The following is a 7,908-nucleotide window of genomic DNA, read 5'->3' on the forward strand; positions in this document are numbered from 1 at the left end:
GCTCTCTCCATGAGCCATGAAGGCCTTGGGAGATGTGGGCCAGGAATCTCAAAGCCAGAACCTGCTGGGACAGGACAGCATCTGTAGGACTGTGGCACAGGTAACAGAGCTATTATTCACCTCTCAGGGAGTGACAAAAAACCCCAGCCTTGCTCACTCACACTTCACACCCACATTACTTCAGGTTGTGGATGTCTGGAATTGTCACAGAGGTTAGCAGATACTGCCCCATTCACATTGGTCCATCTGACAACAGACCCTTCTGACGCTCCTCTGCCACTCCGCCCCTCCCCCCAGCTCCAGTCACCCCTACAGCCCAGCCAACCAGCTCCCCATCCCCAATCTAGCCCTCTGGCAGTAGGGTAGAAGAAGCTCATGACAAAAAAAAGAAGTCCCAGGTCCAGGGCTGCAGAACAATGAATCCCTGGGGATCAGCAGGAGGGAGGGGTTTGCTTTTCACCCTGCTCTGCCCTTCCCAGTGGAACAGGGCGCCCCTCCCTCCAATGGAATGGGGCGCCACCCCCCAAGGTGTGGGTGAAATGGTAATATCAGGGGTGGGCATGCAAACCTGCAAGTCACAGGAGTCAGAGTGCTGGGAGCCAGGCGAGAAGGCTGAGAGCCATTTGTCCTGGACACTGGAACAGAAAGGGAGCTGGACCACAGTACAAGGACCTCAGGGAGTGAAGCCAGGTGGACAGGTCAAAGAGGGCACTCTAGAGGGAGGTGTGTGAGTCGAGGGTCAACCAGCCAGCAGGAAACAAAACACATCACCTGGCCCCTTCCACCCTCTGGGCACACCTTGGGGCAAACAAATGATAATAATAATAACGTTGGTATTTGTTAAGCGCTTACTATGTGCAGAGCACAGTTCTAAGCGCTGGGGTAGACACAGGGGAATCAGGTTGTCCCACGTGGGGCTCACAGTCTTAATCCCCATTTTACAGATGAGGGAACTGAGGCACAGAGAAGTTAAGTGACTTGCCCACAGTCACACAGCTGACAAGTGGCCAACTGGGGTTTGGGCCTCTGACCAGAGTGGGGCTGGGGATCCTCTTCCCCGGTTCCCCTCTTCCTGGGTTTCACTGTCAGACTCATATCATGGGCATGCAACCTCCCTCTGCTTCTTTGTCATGGCAGGCGTCACCCACACACCCCATCTCACCCAATGCAATGTGGCCCTGGGGATCCCACCCAGACTCCTACAGGAACTGTTGACTGGGCCTGCCCAGATCATTCTGCCCTGTGCCACGGTATCACAGTGCCTGCCACCAAAGCCCTGCCCTCAGACCGCTCCAGCCCCACCCAGACCCGATGGAGAGGATGGGAAGGAGGAGGAAGAGGAGGGGGTTTAGGGAAAGAATAAAGGATGCTGATTTAGTTCTCAGAAACAGTCCTGTACAAAACATTTGTGTGTGTGTGTGTGTGTGTGTGTGTGTGTGTGTGTGTGGTGCGTTTTGGGCTAGGGAGGTTCCAGACGACTCCATCCCTACATGATTTCCATTTCCCGATACTGACACCAACAGTGACTGGCAGACAGACTTTTTCTCTCCCAAAACCAGTCAGAAGACATTCAGAACTAAGCTACTTGGAGAAAATAAACCATCCCCTGAGATAATGCAGAGAATACCAGGGCCCCAAGGGGGAACCTCTATGGGCACATTTTGACCTGAGTGCTAGGCAGAGAGCAGAGGGAAGCTGGCATGAGCACCCTTCCTGCTCTCTTGCACAATGATGCCCTGGATCTTGCTTGGGGCCGGACTCCTTGGAGTGTCAGCAACACACCCCGGGCCCAGAATGCCAGAAAAATGCATCTCCAGTCACTCCTGTAGCCTGAGGGAGTGGGACACTGGACTCTCACCCTGACTGTTCACCTAGGAATCAGTAGCTCCCCTGACGATTGGCCCCCTCAGCTCCAGCGTTGGTCACCTCAGCCCCCAAGAGACAGTAAAAGTTCCAATGAAAACAGCACAAAGACTCACCTTCGATGGTCTTCTAAGCCCAGCTTCCTAGATGTGCTTCAGGGAGCCAAAGCGGAACAAGGCGGGAGTCGGCAGACCGCTCCCAGCAGCTGGAAAACCTGCTTCGGAGCAGCGTCTCCCCGGGCTGCCGCCGCCAGGGCTCCAAGAGAGCAGCTGTGCCATGGGGAGGGACAGAGAGGGTGCGGGGTGGGCGGGGGGGGGGCGGCAGGGGGAGGGAGGAAGGGGCTATGGGAGGCAGAGAGGAAAGGAGCCAAAGTGATTCGAAAGAATCGCGTAGGAAACCCTGTAACCTGAGAAGCAGAGAAGGCACTTACATGTACATTTCAGAATCATCCACCTTTAATCGCTGCTTAATCCATCTCGGCAGACAGAGTCATTAACAGAGGAAGAGGTTGTTTTCAGTTCAATCTGGTCCAAGTGGGTGAGCAGTATAAGGGATAGATCTCTCTAGCAACTGGGCACGGGCATCCGAGCTGCCTCCCTGAACGCATCAACTCAAGGGGTGTCGCTTCACGTCTGGAGGTGCCGTTCCCTCGTTTTTGCCCTTCAACTGGGCCCTGGGGTTCGAGGCAGAGGCAAACGGGGCTTGTTAGGAGGCGATGGTGGGCCCCTCCCCACTCCACCCAGTGGACTAGGCCCCTGGTAGAGGGAGGGTTTGTTAGAGGGGGTTAGGGCTCTGGCCTCCTCCCTGACAACAGCCCAGTTTCCTGTAAATGACGGGTGACCCCAGACCCCCAAATATCATCCAGGGGACTGCCCCTTGGTCCCACCTGTCCCCAGAAGGCCCCGGGGGCTGGAGGGACGCATGAGTGGCCCTCCAGGCTGTGGATAACATCACAGTGGGTGGGCGGGCAGCGTTGCTAGCAACCCAGAAGTTCGGAAACCGGAGTCATGAACCACCCCTGGCAGGAAACCCTGGAGATCTCGGCCTGCCTATACACATGGCCTACCCCCAGCCATCCGAGCCCATCCTGCATCCATCCCCAGATATTAAACATGAAACAGTTTCTCAGGAGCTCCCCAAGTACTTTATGCCCATCTGCTGCCTGGTTTCAACCTCTCTAGCAGCAGGCCCCTCCACACGACATGCAAGAGGGAGCGAGATGGAGTGGACCTGACCCAGGATTAGGTTGAAGCCTCCAGACAGAGTGGAGCACTGTCTCCAGGACTTTGGGTCTCTGGGAGGAATCATGGATTGTAGAAGCAGGGCACCTACTTAAGCACTTTCATCCAAACCATAGACATTGCCACGAGGCCAGCATGTGCACTGCCCGTTTAGGCAGAGCTAGGGTGTGTGGAGACATGGAGGGAGGCTGGCACTGGCCACTGCAGCGAGAGAGGGGGCCAGAGGGGCTGGCAGGGCTAGTGGAGGCAAGTAGAGGGCAGATCCTCCAGGAGCAGGGCAGGAGAAGATGAGCCAGTCCGGGTCAGGGTGGGAGGGAGAGGCAGGGCCAGGAAGCACAGAGACGGGAAGGCAGGAGCAGAAATGCTCATCCATTAGGCACCGGGCAGACTTGCGAACCCAAGGAGAAATCCAAATTTACGACCTGCCTCCCCAATCCCCATCATTCAGGTAAGTGGGACTTTACCGTGTCATGGTGGGTTACCCCATGTGGAGCCAAGTGGCACCAGACCAGTGGCACCAGACCAGACATACCCATCTGACTGGGAGGTAGGAGTGGGGCGGCCCTGCCTGCCAAAAAGCAGAGGGATGACTAGATGACCTGTCCTGAGGGCCAGTGGGGACACAGGCAGGGGCAGAGACAGGGATGGAAATGGGAGCAGGGATGGGAGTGGAGGCAGAAGGCAGGGAATGAAGGGCAAGCAGGGGCAGGGACGGGAGCTGGGGTAGAAGTGGGGGCAGTGTTGGAGAAGGAGATGGGGTTGGGAGCAGGAGGTAGGGGTGGGGACAGGGGCTGGGATAGGATGTGGAGCAGAGGTGGGGGCAGGCACAGAGGAAGTTCTAGTGTCGAACCTGCCCCACTCAAGATGGTCAGCATGAAGTTCAAAAAGAGGTAGCTGCAGGGAAATTTGCTTCAGAAGGACAACCAAAGCTTGGAAAAAACCCTAAAGGAAGACCAACTGCCCTCCAGCTGAAAGTCAGGAGGGATGGATCGGGGTCAGGGCAAGCATGACAAGATAGCATGAAGGAAGGTCAGGAGAGAGGAGCATTAAAAAGCCAGTCAGTCAGTCGACTGTATTTACTGAGCACTTAATGTATGCAGAGGACTGTACTAAGTGCGTAGGATAGTACAATATAACAATATAACAGACATATTCCTTTGTCCATGGACCAAGCAATTGGGTTGGGGACCAGCCTGGCCAGAAGAGGCCCAGAGAGGCCAGAACAGCCTGGAGACCACAAAGGCGAGGGCACTGGGGAAACAGCCAAGCTAGGAGAACTGTCAGCCGGCCAACACCAGAGCAGGCAGAGATAGGGCTGGCGGGGAGTCAGACCGGCTAATTCACTTATGAATGATAATTCCTGGAGGCTGCTCCTAAATACATTTTAGTGTTTTCTCTGCCTCCTTGGCTCTCTCCGCTTCAACATGCCCCTGGCCGGGAAAGGAACAAAAATGGCCACGAACAAGGCAGTCAACAAACTGTTCTCTACACTGTAAGCTTGCTGTGGGCAGGGAACGTGTCTACCAACTGTTACATCGAACTCTCCCAAGCATGTAATATGGTATTCTGCACACAGTAAGCACTCAATAAAGACGATGGACTGATTAGTCCCCAACTCGTTCAGAATCATCAAGATGGACGACTTGAAGGTGGGCCATTGGGTTCCAGGTTCTGGGCCAGGTCCCAGGCCCCTTTGCCGTGATCTTGGCCTCTCTTATTCCAGCAGGGGGAGGGGCTGGTGCCAATGTCCATTTCTGTCCAGAATTGTCCCTGATGCACTGGTTCTCCAGCTTTGCCCCTCTGGCTCCCTGCTGAGAGACCCAGGACAGGCCAGTATAGTGAATACCCTTCACCAAATTCCCAGTTTCTCTAGGCTCTGGACCCAGGGGCCTGGGGTGGTGTTTCTGGCTGGCCTGACAGTGGGATGTGGAGAAAGGATCTGGACAGGAATGTTTGAAAATGGTTCTGGTCGGGAAGGAAAGTATTAGAATCAAGAATCACTCAGAGCTAACAGTGAGGCTGGCTAGGGTTAGGGGGCTGGCTGGCTGTCAGGGGTCCTTGCCAGAGGAAAAAGGAATACTCCGATGGAAAGACTTCAGAGGAGCTGGTAGAATGAGGTGGGGGGATGGGAGGGTAGAAGGAAGGGTTTGCTAAAAGGCTACGGAATCCCTGTGGGGACGACCGGGCCCCCTAACAGCTTTACACCAGTGGTCAAAGGAAATGCTTGCTGACCATTAATGGCTACATGGATCCCAGATTAATTACCGCTCGGATCGCTTGGCTCCACTGTGCTGATGCACTGGCAGGAAAAACAGCCCACAGTACCGAGAGATGGGCAGTGACAAGTTCAAAGCAGCAATGGGTGGTGGGTGCCCATGATCCTGGCCCCACTGAGGGCCTCGGCCAGTGTGACCTTCACTAGGGTCAGCTCTGAGGCACAAGAGGGCTGTCAGCTGCATCCAAGGGGCCCAGTTCAGCCTGTCTCAACAGGAAATTCAGAAATGCTTCCCCCAGAACTTCACCAGGCCTCATCCCTGCAGTCACTGGAGGAGTGGAACTCATTGTTGGGAGGACAGAACTGGGCGACCCCCAAGCCCAGTGAGTCCAAGTCCGTCACTGCAGCCCTGGTGGCGGGGCAGGGGCAGGGCTATAGCATTTCCCCAAGGTTTACATCGAGCAGAGTCCCCAGGCGGACATTGCCTCCCAACTAGAAAATCCGACATGTGTTATCACTCTTACTGCACTGGGCCCCTGCTGTCTACAGAGCACTGTACTGAGTACCAGCTGTGCACAGACCACTGCACTGTCTCCCCTGTAAAAATTCACGTGGCATTTGTTGTTCACATGGCTCAGGGGAAGACAGAATATAATCAGGTCAGTCACTTCCACATATGGTTTACAGTCTAAGTGGGAAGAAGAACAAGTATTGAATTCCCATTTCACAGGTGAGGAAACTGAGGCACAGGAAAGTGATTTGCCCAAGGTCACACAGCTAGTAAATGGCAAAGCTGGGAACAGCACCCAGGTCCTCTGACTCCCAGGCTCATGTTCTTTCCACTAGGCCTTGCTGCTTCTCAATGCCACAGGAGCCAGTGGAAGCTGGCCTCTCCCACCCTGGTGTGAGAGCAGAGTGGGAAAGTCACTGTAGATATAGCTTTTCAAACCTGGTGAAGGCTGTGGCAGAGCAGCTCGCAGCAGTGAGGGTAAGTCAGAATTAGGTCAGGGTTTGCTGTGTTCATATCCTCATACTTATCCTCTGTTACCAATTTGTACATTCCAAACGCTTAGTACAGTGCTCTGCACATAGTAAGTGCTCAATAAATACTATTGAATGAATGAATGAATGAATCCTTGTGCTCTGTTTATAATAGTAATAATTATGATATTTGTTTAGCGCTTACTATGTGCCAGGGACTATACTAAGCACTGGGGTGGATACAAGCAAATGAAGTGACTTGCCCTAGGTCACACAGCAGACAAGTGGCAAAGCTGGGATTAGAACCCTTGATCTTGGCTCCCAGGCCTCTGTTGGATCCACTATGCCAAGCTGCTTCCCTGTTGTTTCCCCTACCTGTCATCAATTTTAGTGTCTGTCTTCCCTGCTAGATTGAAAGCTTCCTGAGGGCAGGGGTCGTGTCTACTACCATTTTCGCACTCACCCAAGGGCTTAGCACAGTGCTCTGCATACTGTAAGAGAAGTAATGTGGCCTAGTGGAAAGAACACTGGGAATCAGAGGACCTGTGTACTAAGCCCAGCTCCAACTCTTGTCTGCTATGTGACCTTGGGCTAAACAAAACTTCCCTATGCCTCAGTACACTGATTGGCAAAATGGGGATTCAGTACCTGTTCTCCCTCCCACTTCATTCATTCAATAGTATTTATTGAGTGCTTACTATGTGCAGAGCACTGTACTAAGTGCTTGGAATGTACAAATCGGCAACAGATAGAGACAGTCTCTGCCCTTTGATAGGCTTACAGTCTAATCGGGGGAGACAGACAGACAAGAACAATGGCAATAAATAAAGTCAAGGGGAAGAACATCTCATTAAAACAATAGCAAATAAATAGAATCAGGATGATGTACATCTCATCCCACTTAGACTGTGAGCCCCATGTGGGACCTAATGATTTATCAATCCCAGAACTTAATATCGTGCTTGGCACATAGTAAGCAAGCAGTGTGGCTTAGTGGATAGAGCAAGGGCCTGGGAGTCAAAAGGACCTGGGTTCTAATCCCAGCTTCACCACGTGTCTGCTATGTGACCTGGGCAAGTCATCTAACTTCTCTGTGTCTCAGTTACCTCATCTGTAAAAGGGGGATTAGGAGTGTGGGCCCCATGTGGGACAGGGACTGTGTCCAGCCTGATTAACTTACCTACCTCAGCTCTTAGAACAGTGCTTGGCACATAGTGAGAGCTTAACAAATACCATAATTATCATTACTGTTCTCACTTAATTAATGCAATCATTAGTATTATTACTATTACTACTGTAAGCACTGTGTAAATACCATTGATTGATTGATTGATTCTTTTCCTCCCTTCTCTCTTCACATCCGTCTGTCACCCTGCCCCCAGACCCCCACCCCCCAGTAACACAGCTGGACACTCTATCCCCATCCCACACATTCTCACACTTTCCTCAACAACTTCCCTCCCACGACCCCTACTCCCTCTTGGGTAAACTCTCCTTCATCCTCAACTTGTTCCTGGCTTTGGGAGGGAGTTGGCAGTGAGCAACCATCAGTTGGAGCTGGGAGCCAGGGAAGACCAGGTGGCCCAGTGGTAGGAACACCAACTCCAA

The sequence above is a fragment of the Ornithorhynchus anatinus genome, chromosome 13 (genome assembly GCF_004115215.2).
Source record: "Ornithorhynchus anatinus isolate Pmale09 chromosome 13, mOrnAna1.pri.v4, whole genome shotgun sequence".
Lineage (NCBI taxonomy): Eukaryota > Metazoa > Chordata > Mammalia > Monotremata > Ornithorhynchidae > Ornithorhynchus > Ornithorhynchus anatinus.